This window comes from Onychomys torridus, chromosome 15 (assembly GCF_903995425.1).
Source record: "Onychomys torridus chromosome 15, mOncTor1.1, whole genome shotgun sequence".
Taxonomy (NCBI): Eukaryota; Metazoa; Chordata; class Mammalia; order Rodentia; family Cricetidae; genus Onychomys; species Onychomys torridus.
In genome coordinates this window covers 32,830,719-32,849,966 of record NC_050457.1, presented here as the reverse complement: position 1 = coordinate 32,849,966, position 19,248 = coordinate 32,830,719, and the positions used below count along the sequence as shown (strand labels likewise).

Here is a 19,248-nt window from a genome sequence, read left to right as displayed (position 1 = left end):
GAAGCAGAGAAAAATAAAAGAATTCTAAATAAAAGTACCAATGAAGTGGATAAGAAATGACATGTCAAAATGACACTGGAACCAACTGTGACTATGCACCTACTGTACAAAAAGTGAACAAGAGAACATCAAGAAAACATCTATGAACACACTTGAGACTACAGGCAAGGTTTAGCTGAAAGGACTTTGTGAACATGTGCTTTTGTGTAAATGTACTAATTGCACACAAATGAAATAAGCTTATTTTTTTTTTTTTAGTAACTATTACCTTTCCTGACCTTGTCAGAATAAAAGGCTCAATTTGATTGTTCTTGCTCTCCCATCATAGGCAACTTTCACTTATAAAAAGATTTTGACACTGATAATTTAGTGAAGAAAGATATAATTAGTTTCTTTCATATTGCTTTCTTGAAAATACAAGAGGTTCATGTCTGAGGATGTAGCTCAGTGGTAGAGTGTGATGAGTATGTATTTAACCCTAGAATGACAGAAAGCCTACATAAATAAAGAGAAGCCATAGACATGTTGTACAATTCTACAAAATGGAGAAAAAACTGACTTGCGGAGTTACATTGATGAATGGCTCTGACTAATAGCCTGCAGCAGGTTCCCCAACATTACAAAGCATCCCCACCAGAACCCTGCTCTATTATGTTCCTAGGCAGCAATAGATAACAAAGAACAAACCAGAGTTTCTGATCATGTCTTTATAATTCCACAGCAGAGAAAGTCAATATGTGCTGCCCAGGAAATGGACCCATGGCAAACCTCACAACCGAGATTAAAATCAGCAAACCCTGCCCATTACAGTTGAGCCTTCTGTGGAATGTGTTTTATTTCATTCATCAAAGCACAATTTCATTCATCAATAGTTTGTAGGCACAAAACATATTTAAAGGCCAGCACTCTTTTTTGTTCTTAATGTTGTCAAAATCACTGCCATCTGGAGAGAATAAGGGAGTTCCATATCAATTCTATTCTGTTTCAGCTATGTCCAAATGATGTTGAGATTTGTTGAACTGGATTAAGTTTCCCAAGAAAAAGTCTAAACTGCTCAAAAAGATCAGACAGGCCATGCCATTTGGCTTTGAGACAGTTTTGTAGACTCTTTCATCGAAATTCCATAAATGCTTATAGAATACAAGGCTGTGGGGCCTGCATGTCTTTCCCATGCTCCTCCATACTGCCATTCCCTTGCACTGGCCGTCCACACAACCAGCAACTCTGAAGTAGTTAGCCATCAAGACAAGCTCAGAGCCAAATATTCCCAGAGTCTCCTTCTCTTCTGACAAAAATTCTATTATTCCTTTGCTCCCCAACATCTATAAGCATATATTGTCTACATGATATTGTCAACGCTTGTATTTAGTTTATGAAGTTTACAGCAGCATCTCACCCAACAGCCATTCATTTTCTTAAGTGACCCATCCTCACTCCAAGAAGTGGAGCACAAGCACAACTTGCAATAGTTTTTTTTTTTTTTTTTTTTTTTTTTTTTAACAACTGAGTAACAAATAGCAATGGATACCATGGGAAAATATAAGGAAGTATGCCATTCTACAAGAAAATGTGACTGTAGCTACTGTTTAGTCTAGAATAAGCTCTTGAGGGAGATAATAACTCGGCATGAAGACCAAGTAGGGTTTGAGTCAAAACTGATGGTGGAAAAAGGGCATTGAAAGAGAACAGGAAACAGGAAGAGCAAAGACATAGGACTCTTACCCTGGAAGTTCTACAAATAATGTTGCACACTCCAAACTTAGAGATCACTATTGACCAGGGGACCCAGCCACTGCCTCTGAAGACTACAGCAGTATTTCAGCTTAGGCCAGACCTCCACAGTCTTCCAATCAGTGATGACTGAGCCCAACCAAGATATTGACTACTTCCAGGAGGATACAGAACTCCTGTAGTGGCCAGTTTGGGCTTGAGGATTCACAAGGATTTTCCTAACAGAATCTAGGATGCTTCCATTCAATGCCTTCCTCTCAAGTCAAACCTGTATTGTGATGTGAAGTTTCACTCACACCTACCTGGTTCTCCCCACATTTTCTCTCCCTTACAAGGGAATTATCTAGAAGACTGGGACTATCACATGGAGTACAGACTGTGTCCAGAATAATCAATGATATTTCAAAGTGAAAAAGCTTCATCATGGAAGCCAAGCAGCCAGTTCAATAGTTTGCCTGAAGACAGGATAAATCCTCATTTCTTAAGAGCATTTGTAGTTTTAAAGTTCACCAGTGACAGAGATTTCATAACTTCCTTTTGCAAATTGTTTCATAGCTTAATCATCTCATATATCTGACAGATCTATACTAAATCCCTTGTGATTTAAGGTCATTTCATCTTGTTTAGTCTTCTATGGTGATAGATTTCAGCCAACTACAAAGCTATTAAATAGGTCAACATCCACTTGTAACAGGAACTTCCTCCATGATATCTTGCACAAGTAGTCTTACAGGGTTACCTGCCACTTTTTCTATTTGTTATGAAATTATGATTCATTAAAATAATATGACCACAGAATATCTGTTCTTTAAACACAGAAAAATATTCCCTTTGTATGCAGTAAAACAAAAGTATGGTTACTTGAGAGATAGTTTTATGATTTATATGTAACTTCTTTACAATCATTCATAAAAGCTCTGCCTTCTACTGACAGAGTGAGAAACACAGTCATCAATCATTTAGGTACCATATCATATTCATCTTTTAAAAGTGGATGTATTTTTTTTTCTGTATGTTTGGAAACAGAGATGCTGTTGATGTATGTGAAAGTATCTTGTCTAGCTGCAAGTCCTATGTCTGGTCCACTTCTCCAGGTATGTCAATCAATATGTAATGCTCCAGCCACAAGACTTACCCATCAGCAAAGACCTTCAAAAATGAAGATGTACTTACCTAAAAGAGAAAGAGAGATGGCATTAGTAACATTCATCACAGTTCAGTCAGAGTGACAAACACATTCTAGAAGGCATTCTGAGCATATGCTCTAATCACCACTGCCAGACCCAATTTCAGAGCTGTTGTTTTTGATGCACAGGCCAGTTGGTGGTGTGTCTCTCACTCTCCAAGTTTACTCTGAGTACATTTAACAGTTACCTCCAAGTTTACTCTGAGTACCATATTAAATACTAAATTATAAAAAGAAGTGATCACAATTTTAGAACACAGGTAACTAAACAGTTTCTGCACATATCACATACTCAATAATATCTATTGAATAAATACAATAATAAATCATAAGACAATGGATAACTATACACTAGTTATGTCCCAACTGGGCATTAAAGGCACTACAAATCACAGTAATACAGAAGCTATTTCTTTCCCCTTGCAAGTGGCCAGGTGGCATCTCTTTATCATTCTGTTTACCCAGAGGTGAGAACTGAAGGTTCTGGAGTGGGAAGGATGAAAGCCTGGTCTAGAACAAATGGGAACTAAAAAGGACTGATTTGCTAAGCCCTCAAGTCCCATGTTAGATTAACTGAAAATCCTACAATAGTTCAGGAAGCAATTTTAAAAGCATCATTGAGTGGGTCTGGTTTTGTGTTTTTGTTTTTAATTTTGAAAATAACAATTATTTATTTATATTTACAGTGTGTGTATATGTGGGTGTGTGCACCTGCACACACATATGCACGTGTGTGTGTGTGTGTGTGTGTGTGTGTGTGTGTGTGTGTCCGTCCAGCACTTTTTCATGCTGACCCATCTCAGTGTCTGAGGAGTTTAGTGACTCTGTTATAAATATTCTTTCAAGAAAATGGCAGCTGAGGAGACAAGGTATTCCAAGAAATACTATAAACTGCAGAGCAAGAGAACTAATGGGTCTCAGAGTTGTGCAGCCAGCTCTAATTTTAATATTTATAACACATCCAAGTACTTAATTAAAAAACATTAAGAATAAAGTGCCACTCATGGAGTCTCTGCTTCATAAGATTTATCCGAGTAAAATGAACCCATAATGCAGTCAGTGTGTTATCCCTCCAATGTTCAGGTTTTTCTCCCCAAAACAACCCCAGTTTTCACAGTTTGTGTGAAAACTCTTTACAGCTGAGACGTCTTTCACCATTGTTTTAAATGCTGCATACCTATTGAGGTGACATATTGAATTTGATTACAAAACCTAAACCATTAAAACAAAACAAAAACCCAAGACAGCAGGTAAAATATTAAACCATTTATCTGTTTCCAGATCAAACTGAACCAATCTAACGTGGAAATTGTGAATCTTTACAAAGTTTAACAAAACAGATGTAAAAGAACTCTACTACAGATTTCACTGTTACCTTCAAAAAGAATTGGAATGCAGGCTGGTGATGCTACTACTTACTGGTTAAAAGTGGGAACTGCTCTTGCAGAAGACCCAAGAGTTCTGTGGCCAGCACCCACAACTGGCAGCTCACAGCCATCTGGAACTAACTCTAGATCTAGGGTATCTAATGTTCTTTTATGTGCTCCACCCGCACCTACACTCATAGGTGCACATACACACAGAGATGCCTACTTGTATACATAATTAAAAATGAAAGGGCATTTTAGAAAGATAGTTGGGTTCAATGGTTCAAAACATTAAATATGAATTAGTTAAAGATGTGGTGGGGAGGGAGAGTCATTTAAGTAGAAAGACAGGGGGAAGAACAAGCTGTAGGGAAACATTATCTTATGTTTACTTAAAACACATATATACTAAGTATATGTATATACATATATAAACAACTTAAACTAGGTTATGCCACTCGGGGTGATAATGCTCCACCAAGAGCCATAGACCATCTAACAAAAACTCCAGTGCTAGCCATGGGAAAATTCCCTTGAGTTGTTAGTCAGGGGAGACCGAGGGACCCCCTAAATAAGATAAGCTATTGCCATTTTCTTTAGTTGCCTCCAAGAATTTGAAGGTAGGACCCCATTGCTGAAGTCAGCACACACCTTGGACACTGGACTTTATGGAATCAAGCTGGAACTGATCAGGAAGCCTCCTCCTTGAGGACTGGTACTAGACAGTGCTATGCAAGCTGCAGAGTAGGGAGCAATTGGGAGAGTCCTACCCTGTTGTAGCACCTATGAATGACAATGATGCCAGAACCAGCACGATATCCACATCAGTGCCACAGTCACTTGTGTCTTTGGCTAACCAACAGCTGTCTATAGGACTCAGGCCCTGCTTAACAAGAGGGAATGCGTGTCTGTCACTGTAAATCTTCCCAACCACCTGTGACTAGACAAATCATAGAGCCAAGGGGAGAAGCCACCACAGCCATTTTCCTAGAATAATTTCTAGCTGTATTGCAAATAGTTATCTGCATATACGCAGGTAAGTTTAGCTCTCATCCATCATCACCAACACTTCTTTTTGCCATAGATGGAGACTAGTATAGAGATTCATAACTGGACAAGAGGAAGAGAATAAATGACTGTGTAGTGTGCCCAGCCCCATCTGATACATCTGTAACATAACTCCTACACCTACTACTGAGGGGACTTTGCAGAAATGGGGACAGAAAGAGTATAAGACCCAGGAGATGTCTAATAACATCTCTTATGTTTGATAGGGATGCCCACCCACAAATTCTTACAATATAGTTGCCTAATAAGACCAGAGTAACAACAGCAGCAGCTGACACAACAGTGTAGACAGGGCACATTCTACATGTCCCCATATTTAGATGAATAGATACAGATAATATTTGCCTTCCAAGAGAGGGATGAGTCCTGACATAGGCTGTCTAATCCCAAATAGGCAGCTTGGATACAAGTGTATATAAACAAAGTTAAATGAACCCAGTAAATTATATAAACATGTATATATGGAATATATACACACATATACACACATAACAATAGTAATTAAATAAAAGATCATGAATTAGGGAGGAGTTAGAGGGGTAGGAGGGGCAAGAGTGGTGTAAATGTGATGCCCATGTACAAAGTTGCCAAAAGTATTAAAGTTATTCTTTAAAAAATACATTGGGTTTTATTCTGATAAACAGCCTGAAGATGACTGAGGAACAAGGGTGTTAGCAAACAACTGGAGTGTGACAACATGCCATGGGTATGCTGAACAAGGATGGGAAATGTGGGCCAGAGAGATGGCATGGTGGAGGAAGTGCTTGATGCCCAAGTGTAAGGACCTGCATTTGAACACTCAGTACCCCTATAGGGCCAGGCACAGATGTGGCTGACATCCCTGTGCTCCTACTTTAAGATGGCAGATAGAGAAAGATCAATATCTAGGCCAACTTGCCTGACACATACATCAGTGAACAAGAGACCTTGTTTCAAACAAAACAAACAAGGACTGATACCCCAGGTTTTCTTCTGATGGCCACGTGTGCACCTTTGCAACACTCACATATATCTGTGCACATGTGAACACTCACACACATGCACATAAACTGAACACACACACACACACACACACACACACACACACACACACACACCACAGGAAGAAATAATTTTCTTTGTTTTTTGTTTCCTAAATTCTTTGCAATGGCAAAGAGATTCTGGTTAGTGCTAGATTTATCAGCAAACAGATAAAGGGAAAGAACTGTAATTTGTTGTTGTTTTTTTTTTCTTTACTGTTTTGGTAGGCCCTCCAGCCAGCTCCCCAATAATCACACAGAGTCTTATTCTTATTTCTGAATGCCTGGCCTTAGCTTGGCTTGTTTCAGCCAGCTTTTCTTAACTTAAATTATTCCATCTACCTTTTGCCTCTGGGACCTTATCTTTCTCTGTTCTATACCCTTCTTTACTTCTTACTCCATGGCTTGCTGTGTAGGTGGGTGGCTGGCACCTGATGTCTACCTCTCCTCTGTTTCTTGTTCCTTGATCTTCTTTTCCCAGATTTCTCCTCCTATTTAATCTCTCTTCCTGCCTGCTCCACCTATCCTTTCTCCTGCTTCATTATTGGCCATTCAGCTCTTTATTAGACCAACCAGGTGTTTTAGACAGGCAAAGTAACACAGGTTCATAGTGTAAAACAAATGCAACATAAAAGAATGCAACACATCTTTGCATCATTAAACAAATGTTCCACAGCATAAGCGCATATAATACATCTTCAACTAACATTTCACAGCAAAGAACCTCATGTTCAACAAGTCTAGAATAATCTATGGATTCAGATATAAAGCACATATGTGAAAATACAGTGGATTATGGACTGGTGAGATGGTTCAGCAGGTAAAGGTATTTGAAGCCATGCCTGACAATCTGAGTTCTAACCCCAGAGGGCATATGATTGAAGGAAAGAACCCACTTCTGCAAGTTGACTTCTGGACTCCATGCCTTTGCTGTGGTGCATGTGCACATGCTGTCATATAAGTAAATCCATGTTAAAAAAAAAAATGCCTGTTTAGAAAAGGTGGCTCACTTACTGAGGCATGTAAAGAAGATACACAAAGTTGACGATGCAAAGACTGGTGTAAGCCTGGGCCACTCAGAGACGGGTAGTGTTTGAACTCATACTCAACTGAGACAAATGACTTCAAAGAACAGCCATATATAGTCACCAAACTAAGGCAGACATTTATCCAGCACTGAGTGTGGTAATATAGCTTACCCAGCCTAACACACTGACTTCTGTTTCCAATTAATTTGGTCATTCAATGGTTTCTTTAAAAAAAAAAATTTTTTTTTTCAAGACAGGGTTTCTGTGTGTAGCTTTGCGCCTTTCCTGGAACTCACTCTGTAGCCCAGGGCTGGCCTCGAATTCACAGAGATCCGCCTGCCTCTGCCTCTTGAGTGCTAGGATTAAAGGTGTGCACCACCACCACCCGGCTAAAAATTTTTAAAATTAAAAATTTTAATTTAAAGGTTTCTTTTGGCTGTAAGCCTTAATGCTCCATTTGCAAATTCCCAATGACTCTGTGTGTGTCCTTGTGTGGAAGAGGCAGTCTAGAGGAAAGAAATACATAGAGACTGGACTGATCTGCTGGGAAGAAGATGAGAACTGCTTAAGGGAAGTCGGTATCTGTGGTTCTCACAATCTGTCCTGAAGCCCTACAGTGAGCCTGGATCTTAGAGCCATTTTAGTTTAGTCTTGTTGGGAAGGCAAGACATTCATACAAGGAACAACTGTTAAATGAAGTAAAACAGCTTATAATTAAAGGTAAATTATATGGTAGAAACATGAAATGACACGAGAATTAAAGGAAACAAGGAAAAGATGCTCCAGCCTTGTCTGGGATTACAGAAATATGCTACAACCCCATAAGAAGACTTGAGACAGTGTTTTCGGGCTTCTCATGCTGGGTGTGCAACAGTACCCACTCCCTCACCAGCATTCAAAGAGGCTAGTTAGAGATTGATGAAATACAGTGGGAACTGCTTTAGAAGCAAGGCAAAGGCTTGGGTGGACCAGGGCTCTACAATTGTTGGTTGCTCTGTCTGTCTGCATGTCATCAGTTAGTTTGAGAAAATATTTTACTATGTGCCTCGACCTACTCTAGAACTTGGTTATATGGCTCAGGCTGGCTTCAAACTAGCTCTTCTCCTCTCTCTGACCTCATTTGCCTGGCTTACAGGCATATGATACCATGACCATCTGCCTTGCAAAGATTCCTGAGGAGCAGTATCCAAGTGGACCCTGCCTCCCTATAAACTTGTATCACATACTGTTAATTCAGCACTTGCTGGGTTGGTTGGAAGAGTTAACCAGTGGGTGTATGATGGCCATGCCTAGTAGGCTGTAAGTACTTGTGTTTGTGTGTGTGTGTGTGTGTGTGTGTGTGTGTGTGTGTGTGTGTGTGTATGTAGCGGTGTCAATCTGGTGCCCTAAATTGACAAGGCCAGATGAGAAGGCCAGGATCTCCCATGGACTAGCCGTTGGACTCATGATTTTGGTAGTCTAACTATGGTGAGGCACAGCAAAGAGAGACATTTCCAGGGCCTGGAGGAGGTGGACCAGGCGCCTGGAATGAGGACTCACTTTCCTGATGCAGATAAAGCAGTGCAAGAGTTTATTTCCCAGGATGCTTAGACCTGCACCAGGTGGAAGTGACTGGCTCAGTCAATTGGATGAGTGGAGGTGAGCGCCAGCGCTCTGTGGTACACCAGCAGCAAGGCTCAAGAGGAGTACCTGCAGAGGAGCCAGGCATTTCAGTCTCACATAAGATAACTGGAGGGTCTGGCCAATGGGCTTGGGAGGGGGGGGGCTCAGAATGTTTCTCTTCTTCTAAGTGTCTTCTGGGCCTTCAGCACTGTTCCATCTTCGAAGCCCTGGAGTTGCTATTTGTGAGGTGGACCCTCATGGATGTCCTTTCCTGACTCGAAACCTGCACTGCTTTAGATCCCTCTCCTTGGGACCACACCCTTTGTCCCTGGAGGAATGGTGAGCTAAGCAGGGGGGCTTGGGGATGCTCTGTCTCTTCAGGTCCACACCAGAGTGTTCTCCCAAGGAACTACATCTGCAGCCAGCCACCTTCTGATTTTATTTTGAAACCAAATCTCACAGAGTTTCCCATACTGGCCTCAAACTTGGAATCCTCCTGCCTTAGACCCCTGAGTCACAAGCATTACAGCTGTAAACTGATGTGCCCAGTCTAGAGGATTCTCGGTTAGCTATCTCAGTTGGACTTAGCTCCAGGGTCTAAGCAGCTTTATGAGCAGTTAACTACATGCCCCTCAGATGTGTGGCTCAGTATTTGTGTTAAGAAATTTGCGTAGAAGGATGTCAAAAGAAGTTTGCTAATTGATTAAAGCAAGTGATACACTGTACAGTCTGCTTCTGAAGGGCCTTTACTAAATATTATTTTATAATTTTTTAGTGTGTGTGTGTGTGTGTGTGTGTGTGTGTACACGAAAGCCACAGCACACATATGGAAATCACAGGACACACTCAGTGTCAGTCCTCATCTTCCACCTTGAGAAAGGGTGTGGTGGCTTGAACCAGAATGTCTCCCATAGGCTCAGATGTTTGAATGCTTACTCCTCAGCTGTGGACACTGGGAAGGTGCAGGAGGAAGTACGTCACTGGGAATCGGCTTTGAAGTTTTCAAAGCCTTCCCCTACTCCCAGTGTGCTCTCTCCTGTCTGTCTCTGCTTTGTACCTGGAGTTCAAGATCTCAGCCCTCAGCTTCTGCCCTGACTGCCATGTCTGTTGCCTGCTGCCTCCACTATCAGAGATTCTGATGCTCTTGAGTTATACAACCAAATAAACCTTTTCTCCCATAAATGGCCTTGATCATGGTGTTTCATGAAAGCTAACTAATGTACAGGGTCTCTCCTGTTTGTTGCTATATATGCTACAGGGTTTTTAGGAGATTTCTGATTTATCTCCACTCACTCCACCTCACAATAGGAGGTCTAGGATTACAGATACTTAACGCTACTGTATCTCGAGGAATACAAACTTAAGATGTCAGGCTTGCATGGTGAGTGCTCTATCCACTGAGCCCCCTCCCTAGCCCCTGTAAATGAATTTTTTCAAAGTGTGTTCAGCTATCTATCCCATAACTACCAAGAGGGGAACAGCTCTGCCTCTGGGAGGTGACTGTGGTGCTCCCAGCCACATTACTTCCTTTTGTGTGAGCACAGCACATGGTCCATGCACTTATGCATATATGTGTGCTAATGTACTCACCTATGTCAGCAAGTACGGGTGCCAAAGTCTAATGTGGGGATGTCTTCTACAATTGCCTCTCCAGTTTAAATTTTGAGATGAGTTCTCTCAGTGAATCTGGAGCTTACCATTTTGGCTACACTGGATGGTTACCAAGTCCCTCCAGGATTGGCCTGTCTCTGCCCTTCCATTCTCCAGCACTGGGGTTACAGACAGATGGTTTTTCATATGGATGTTAAAGATCTGAACTCAGGTTCTCATGCTTGCACAGCATGCATCTTATATACTGAGCCATCTCCTTTCAAATTAAAGTCAAATTTGTTAATTTTGGCCCTGGAGTTATACTGATTTATATTTACTCCAATACCACCTATCTGGAAATACTCAAGGTATCTAACTTTTTGGGTCATTTCCTACAAAACCCAGTGGTCAGATCAAATCCATGCCTCACTCTTATACATATATACATACAGTGTGTGTGTGTGTGTGTGTGTGTGTGTGTGTGTGTACACCAAATATCCAGGCTCCAGTGAGTTCTCAAACACAACTACAAGATTATTGTTTCCAGAATTTTCTACTAATTATCCTACCCAAAGAGTTCTCAGGGATCAGCAACTCTTCTCGGAAGACAATAGAGTTGCTCCCTCAAGGCAGGAATTGTTTTTCATTGCTATGTCACCTAGTGTTGGCTCTTCACATAGCTCTTGGAAGATATGCACGTTGTCAAAATGACTAAATTGTTTCTTTAATTACCCCATAGATTAGACCCAGGCAGTGGCCAATTCACTCGCATTTATGATCCAGTGACTCCCTGCATATATTTGCATATTTGCATATGTAGGTATACATATGTATAGACTTTGTTCCCCAGATCTTCATCTGAGAGAACCAAGCAGTGCAAGTTCCTCAGGAGAAGGACATTATTCGGGGACATGTCTGAAAAGGGTGTCCATTTGCTTTTATTCCTATGAATCTGAATTCAGCTTACATTTTGCTGACTCTTTCAAACTCACTTAAACTCAAAGTGTAGAAGCATTATTTTAGTAACTGTTATATATTAAGGCTCTTAGGAATGTCCTTTTCTTTTCTTTTTTTAAAGCTAGAAATCAAGTGCAATTTTATAGAAAAGTGACAGTTTTAAAGGAATCAACACGGGTTTTTGAGTACAGGTGTTGGGGATTTCTGTGCATTGTACATTTTCATCCTCCCAAAGACACTTGGAAGCAGGTTTCTATGTGCCAGGAAAAGGTTAAAGTGAACTATCTGAGATGCTTTAGCCAAGGGCACTTGAGACAGATTTCAGCCCAGGCCATCTGTCCAGACTCTTGAGAGCTCCTTCATTTAATGAGTCCACTCAACAGTTGTCCATCAAATCTCCAACACAATCAGGTACTTGTCCTGAGAATAAGTCACTGAGCAATATATCCTGGCCCACATGAAGTTCACGTTCTAGTGGAGAGAAACCAGCAATAATATAGTGGTATATTATACAGTATGAGAAAAAGGCTCTGCACTGTGAAGTGAATTGAGTGAAAAGTGTGAGAAGACAGAAAAAAAAAATAGTGGCCATGGAGAAAGACACATTGCACTGGTAAACAGTGGTCATGACAGGCCTCATTGTACTGACACATCTTAGCCAGGCAGGCGGTACTAAGCCCTTGGGAGGCAGAAACAGGCAGATCACTATGAGTTCAAGGCCAGCCTGGTCTACAAAGTGAGTTCCAGGTCAGCCAGGGCTACATAGAGAAACTTTGTCTCAAATAAATAAATAAATAAATAAGTAAATTGCACATCTTGTGATGGGGAGGGACTGGAAGGAGAGGAGGGAGAGGAAACTACAGTTAGGATGCAATATATGAGAGAGGAGTAATTTAAAAAACATATACATAAACATCTTAACAACAACAGTAGTATTACACATAACAATTATATTTGTTGAGAAATCATCAAGATGAGGATACAACAGAGAAAAGTACTGAAGCTCTTGATGGTATCTTTTGAAAGATCTTTATCCCTTAGTAATATACTTTTGCTAACCTTGTACCTGTCTGATTTCTTTATTATTTCCTAAATTCTTCCACTAGGATAATTGGACTCCACACATCTTTAAATCCTTCCATAGTACTCAGAACACTGCCTTTTTCCAACCTTCCTTGCATACGTGTTGAACGAATGCATGCCCAACAAAAAGGGGCAAACACACAAATGCTTTAATTTTAATATCAGAAGACAAGCAGTGACTGTGTACTTTTCCTTGCTAGATGGTCGATACATTTACTCACTTAAAACTGAAAGTAAGATTATCATAAATGACAAGTTTCTAGATCTTAGGAACTTGCTACTATGATCTCTGCTATTCTGATGAGTTGGGATCATATATGTGAGGAAAAGTAACAATATATAGAGAGACACAGATCTGAGGCATGATAGCCTGAGCTGGGTTTGAAGGGAGAATGAAGACCCCAGCTGAATTGTTCAGAGGAACAGCTGTCAGGTTCCACTAAGTGCAACACACTTTCTTACCTGTGATTACTGCTTCTACGGCAATGACAAATGTTGAAAGCATAGACATCATCTTTAGAACAATGAGCATGAAAATTAATTACAGCTGCCCTTCTCTGGAGGAGCCTTAGTGTAATGAGAAGTCAGATCCACTTAAATAGAAAACTGGAGTCACATATTGCAAACATTTTTTTAAAAAAAGTACAGAGAGCATTTAGCCCAGTGAACAAGAGTTTTAATTTTCTCTACAGATTCTTAGAGTAACTGTTCTTTGATGTGGAGACTGTAGCAGAGCAGCTGCCTATGAGGCAAGGGGAGGAAGGAGAAAGTCTGCCAAGTTTCTCCAACGCTGAGTGAATGAGGGGTGGTTTGGCTCGGTGTACCCGAATGTACTGGAGAGATGGGTAATGGCTTTATCTACCTTTAGGGAGACCATGCATCGATTACATGAGCCTTTAGATTTAATTTAAGGTGGCTGTGAAACTTTTACTGCGTTGTGGAATACTCTCTGACATGGACCCTCCTAAGACTACTATAAATAAGAAGAGTCAAAGAAAGAAAGAAAGACACAATACATCATGTGTGCTGTCTCTCAAGTCCAGACACAGCAAACTTCACCCACACACTGAGTTACTGTTGCCTGAAAACACCAAATGTATGTAAAAAGAATGGCATTCCACATATGGTGCCTAGAGATGTTTTGGATTTAATTTTTATTTATGCTAACAGAGCATAAAAAATGGAATTTTTTTTAGAGTCCCAAAGGAAGTGTCCTTAGGACACAATAAATGCAGTCATGCTCTCATAACCATGATGAAAGCACTGTGTCATCTCACTCCTAAAGACCAACATCACTGTCACCAAGCATCTGTCTCCAAGAACCGCCTTCAGTATCACAGATGATCATTACTGAGCACATTTATAAGGCTAAAGAATAAGACTCCTTTATCTCAGGAAACCATAGAAGCATGTTGGCAGCTTCTTAATTTCACTGAGAGTAGTGGATTTGCTTGCCATGTGGACCTAACAGCCCTTTAAGTGCCCAACTAGCTTGCTGGATACATGGTGAACTTGGAACATCGTCATTGACACATCTTCCCTTCCCTCAACCCAAGTAGAACAAGAAAGCTTTCAATATCAAGGACTTCAGTTGTTTGAAATCCTGAATTTCTTGTCTTTTCCTTTCTCTTTTTTTCTTTTCTTCTATTCTATTCTATTATTTATTTGTTTCTGGTTTTTTGAGATAGGACTTCTTGTAGCCCTGGCTATCCTGGCACTCACAATGTAGACCAGGCTGATCTCAAACTCACAGAGATCTAACTGCTTCTGCCTCCTGAATGCTGGGGTTAAAGACGTGTGCCACTACGACCCGGCAAGATATTGAATTTCTTAACCCATTCATTTCTGTCATTTCCCAACTAATCTATAGCCTGAAGAATGTAAGTCTCTCACAGATTGATAATAACATTATAGTACTTGGAACACAGAATGAGGAGTCAAGGGAGGAATAAGGACCAGAAGCTCCTGTTCATTAATGATTTAACACATCAAACATAACAATAAACTCTGGCTTTGTAGCTGGAAGCTACTACTAACAGATCAAATATGTAAAACTAAAATAAAAGAGATGAACTCTCTGGGCATTACCTTCTAGTGTTATGTACAAAAGTGACAAAGGAACCAGGACATTCTGGACCATAGGTTAAAAGTACATACATTTTCTTATCTGTAGGTATTAGAAAGATGACGTGGAAGTCAGGCATGGTGGTGTTGGCCCGTGATCCCACACTCATGAACTGAGGCAGGAAGATCTTGAGTCTAAGTCCAGCCTGGGCTGTTTAACAAGCCCTTGTCTGGAAGAGAATAGGGAAAAGGAGATTAAGAGTGAGAGGAACCAGGAGAGAAGAGATGAGAAGAAGCAGCTAACAGGGAAATTAAAAGACAAGAAAAAACAATAAGAAAAGGTAGCCTGAGAGGAACCTTGAACTGCAGGATATGGAAGAAGATGCCTGCTTCAAAACACAGGTGAATTTGAGTGTTCAAGGGGGGCAACCCTTTTCTCAAGTATGGTAATTTTGCTGGCAGTGGAGTCTACACTGAGCTGAACAAAAAGAGTGAGATTTAGTGGGAGGGATGGCTTACTGCATGAGTCAGTTGAACCTGGTCCATACCTAGTCTTTTGCAATGTTTCTGATAAAACAAGGGCAAATTTATATCTCTATCCCTTCCAAATTTGATCCCAAAGCATTTTTTTTAACACAAAAATCTTCTCAAGACAATATTGATGCCAATTAAGTCAGTATCCATTTCATTCCAGTTACCACCTACTAGTTTGATCCAATGTAGACAGTCTACCTCCTAACAGAATTTTAAACAGCTGCTTCTGCATAGGAACCTAGTGTACTGATCTGACAGCCTAATGCAGATACCTTCAGCATGTGTAGACAGACTGAATCTGATAGTGAATTGAAATTCTAATAGCTACTCTGCAGGAATCCCTGGTGACAAATGGCCATACTCCACCTAAAGACACTGCATAAGCGTCACTAAATTCTATCTTGCAGCCACACTGAAAATATCCAGAAAGTTAATAGAAGGAAAAACATAACATTTAGGAGTCAGGGGTGAATGATCACATGGTTTCTGGTTTCAAGTGAAATAAATTAATGGCAAACAGTTAATGTAAGTTAACATAGGTCTCCAGTAGTCGGCAAACTAAGAAAATATTTTGTGACAGTATATCATTTTACCAACATCACAAATTTGGACCTTCAGGCAATTTCAAATTTTCATTTTCCTTTTTATAAATAATGTCAACAACGCTTAATAAAAATTGTTTAGTCATTGCATTCTCCATTCAAAATTAGATAACAATGCCACTTTGTAGGGATTACATAAAAATGATCATATCTTCCCGATTTATATTTATTACATCACAAAATGATAAAGGAAAAAAATAATCACACGTTGATGCCTTAAGTCATGCTGATATTTAAAATACACCATTCATGATAAAAGAAAACAAGGTTATAGATACATAGATGCATACATTTATTTGCAGTTTTATATTTGTTTTGCTCATTTGGCACCTTGATTTCCCTACCAGAAAGTTCCTCAGAAATAGATTTTTCTTCCAACCTTAAAAACACAGCATCAACTTCCAAATCTAACAGTCACCAACTACTTCTAATTCAGTGACTCATCTACTTCCCTCTGCAACACTCAGAGGACACTTTAGTCTGCTGGCATGTATAGAGAGAGTATTCTTCCTTCCCTTAGTTTCAACAGCACAGACAGCTTGGATCCAGCCATGTGCTCTGCCTGAACCACAAGAGTAGACCTCTCCCTGCCTGGTTTATATTTTCAGCTAAAGGTATCCACTTTGTTTCTTGTGTGCCACTCAGTACCTATCACCCAACTTAGAAACGTAACTACTTGGAATTCTCCCTGGTTTCACAATGAACACAAAGCCTTTAACATAGCACAGAATGACCCCCAACCTGATCTTTGTGTCTTAGTTTTTCTCTGGGATCATATATCATCATTAACCCTCAGGTGTTATGATGTCTCTTGTCTGTTGCTGCTGTAGTGAAGGATGTGAAAACGTAGAGAACAGGCTTATTCATAGAACCTCAGGAACTTCAGCTAGTGATTTTTCACTTAGTGTGTATTTATAACTGAATAACCTCTGTATGAGTAGGTAGTACTGTAGAAAATGAGAACCATTTTCACTTAAAAATCTATCCTACAGACATCCATGTGAACAGTGAGCTTCCTAGAGGCCAGCTTGAAAAAGAAACACAATCTTGTATGTCGCTTGAAATCATTTAGAGCACTAATTTTTCTTTGTTACTAGGCCATCAGGTAGAAATGTTCCCTGGGACCTTTCTAGGAAACTACTGAAATAACACACACTAGTTTTAGCATAAAGTTTTACAAATATGGTGTGATCCCAAGACCAAGAAAGGTTTTGTGTTTGGGTATTTTATTCTATTTTTCTGACAGGATTCTTGTAGATCACAAGCTGGCCTCAAACTAAGTATATAGCTGAGGATGACCCTGAACTGCTCATCTTCCTTCTTCTACCTTTTGAGTTCTAGGATTGCAGCATGTACCACTATGCCTTGTTTATGTACAGGGATCAAACTTAGGACTGCATTCATGGTAGGCAGGCACTCTACTAACTTAGCCACATCTTGAAGAAACACATTCTGGTAAAAAAGCACTAGAAAAAAATCACACAAAAGCCTATTGCTCCTTACCATAAACACACTTGGTTGCATTAAATCCCAAGATCACAAAGAACTATTTCATATCACATCTCATGCAGTCTTTGGAACATCCCACATCAGCCTTGAGGCACAAGTACCAGTAAAAAGAATATGTCTTATTTTTCCAAAACCTTTATTCTCATAACCTTAGTGATTATTATAAAATTTTAAACACGTGGCTAGTAACACTCTCTCTACAGGAAGTAGCTTATATTTCATATAACCCTCACCACAAGGACAAATGATACATGCAGACTTACACAGCATCACCACTGGATGGTCATTCAGAGGCACTGTAGGGCGTGGCTTGTGCTTGAGAAGCAGTCCTCCCCTCTCCAAACTGAAGGGGAATGGCCGAGCTTCTTTTGTTCCCAGCTGACTTCTCAATGAAATGTTTCCAACTTTGCACCCTTTGGGTTCAGTTGTTCAACAGGTTACAATTAGTTAGATTAGTAACTGGTTGAACAACTGTAACCAAAGAGTACAGATTACAGAGTTGAGGTGACCTAGAGATTTGCCAGAGGTGTTCAGCAGGACTCAGTCTGTCCTCTTCTGTGTGTGCAAGAATGACTTTGAACGCGACACATACATTCAAGAGAAAGGTGTTAAATATCCATTGAGCATCTAGTATTAGCAGATTATGACAACAGATAGGAAAGACAGAAAGGGAGAAGAAGATACAGAACAGAGAAAGAGACTGCCCTGCACAACAGAAATGTAATACATGGCCTCTGGCTGAAAAAAAAAAGAAAAAAAAAAGAAAAAAGAAAGAAAGAAAAAACTATAATGAGAAAAATTGTGAGGGTGGTAACCTTCACAGTTTACAATTTCCATTAGAATGAATCTGCCATCACTGTCAACACCATAGGGCACAGGTCTTGGATTTTACCTTTCTTTAGTCAAGCACTGAGCATCCTGTGGATAACATATTCAGAAGCACAAACAGGAAGCATGAAAGCCCCACTTCATTAAGCTGAAAGCAGAAATCTCATCTCCCCAAGGCCTAGGCCACTGCTGAGTATTTATTTGCATTCTTGGGGAAACCTAATCTTTCTTAATGCAATGGTGCCTGTCTGTAATAATTTCTCTATTTCCCAATTTTTATATATTTCTGCCAAGGACAGACTCCTGCACTCTGGCACATTGTTGATTTTCTCATGTAAATTTTGAGGATTCTTTTTAAGTACTCTAGCACTGATTGATCAACTGAACAGTTTCCAGCACTGGAATAAAATGAATATAAATGGTAAAGAACACAGTTATTCTCAGAGAATTAATTTAGTCATCGACTTTCTGTGATGCAACTGCTGAATCCAATAATACTATTTTCTGTTTTTTAAGGACCTGATTTTCCACCCACAGCCCCAATTTTAATATATAAAAATATTAGTACATTCAAATCTGCATGTCCTGAATGGCATGCAGTACTGCACCACCCTGGGCTTCATGTCAACTGCAATGCAGGTATAGGAAGATCCTAATTCAACTTACATATACAAGGTGGAAAAAAATTGCGACTAGAACATTTGAAAATATTTGCTTTGATATATGCATGTGTGTTTCTATGAGAATTAATTTCCTTTTCTAAGATTCTGTAGAACTAACTCCTTCAACCGTAGATATTAGTCAGATATGTTTAAAACCAGGCTTCCCTTATTTACCAACGACAGCTTTCACACTATAACTATCAAGAATAAACACACAAAAAAGAATGAAAACTTTTCCACTTCCAGCAATTTGCCAGTATAAACCGGTTGCATATTGAGCACAGCTGTTTCTGTGTGAGATTTTTCTCTTGGTAGAATTTAATATTGACTGTGCTCTTGTGGCATGAATACAGTCAATGAAAGATTGTTCTGGACTTGATAAGAAGAGAGGCCAGAAACAATTGCTCCCACAGGTCCT

General features: G+C 39.9%; 1 protein-coding gene across 3 annotated transcripts in view; it reads right to left on the bottom strand.

Moving 5' to 3' along the window:
• Pde4d (phosphodiesterase 4D) overlaps window positions 1–19,248 on the bottom strand; it is a 1,081,007-nt gene that overhangs the window by 605,977 nt on the left and 455,782 nt on the right. The window lies entirely within an intron of this gene.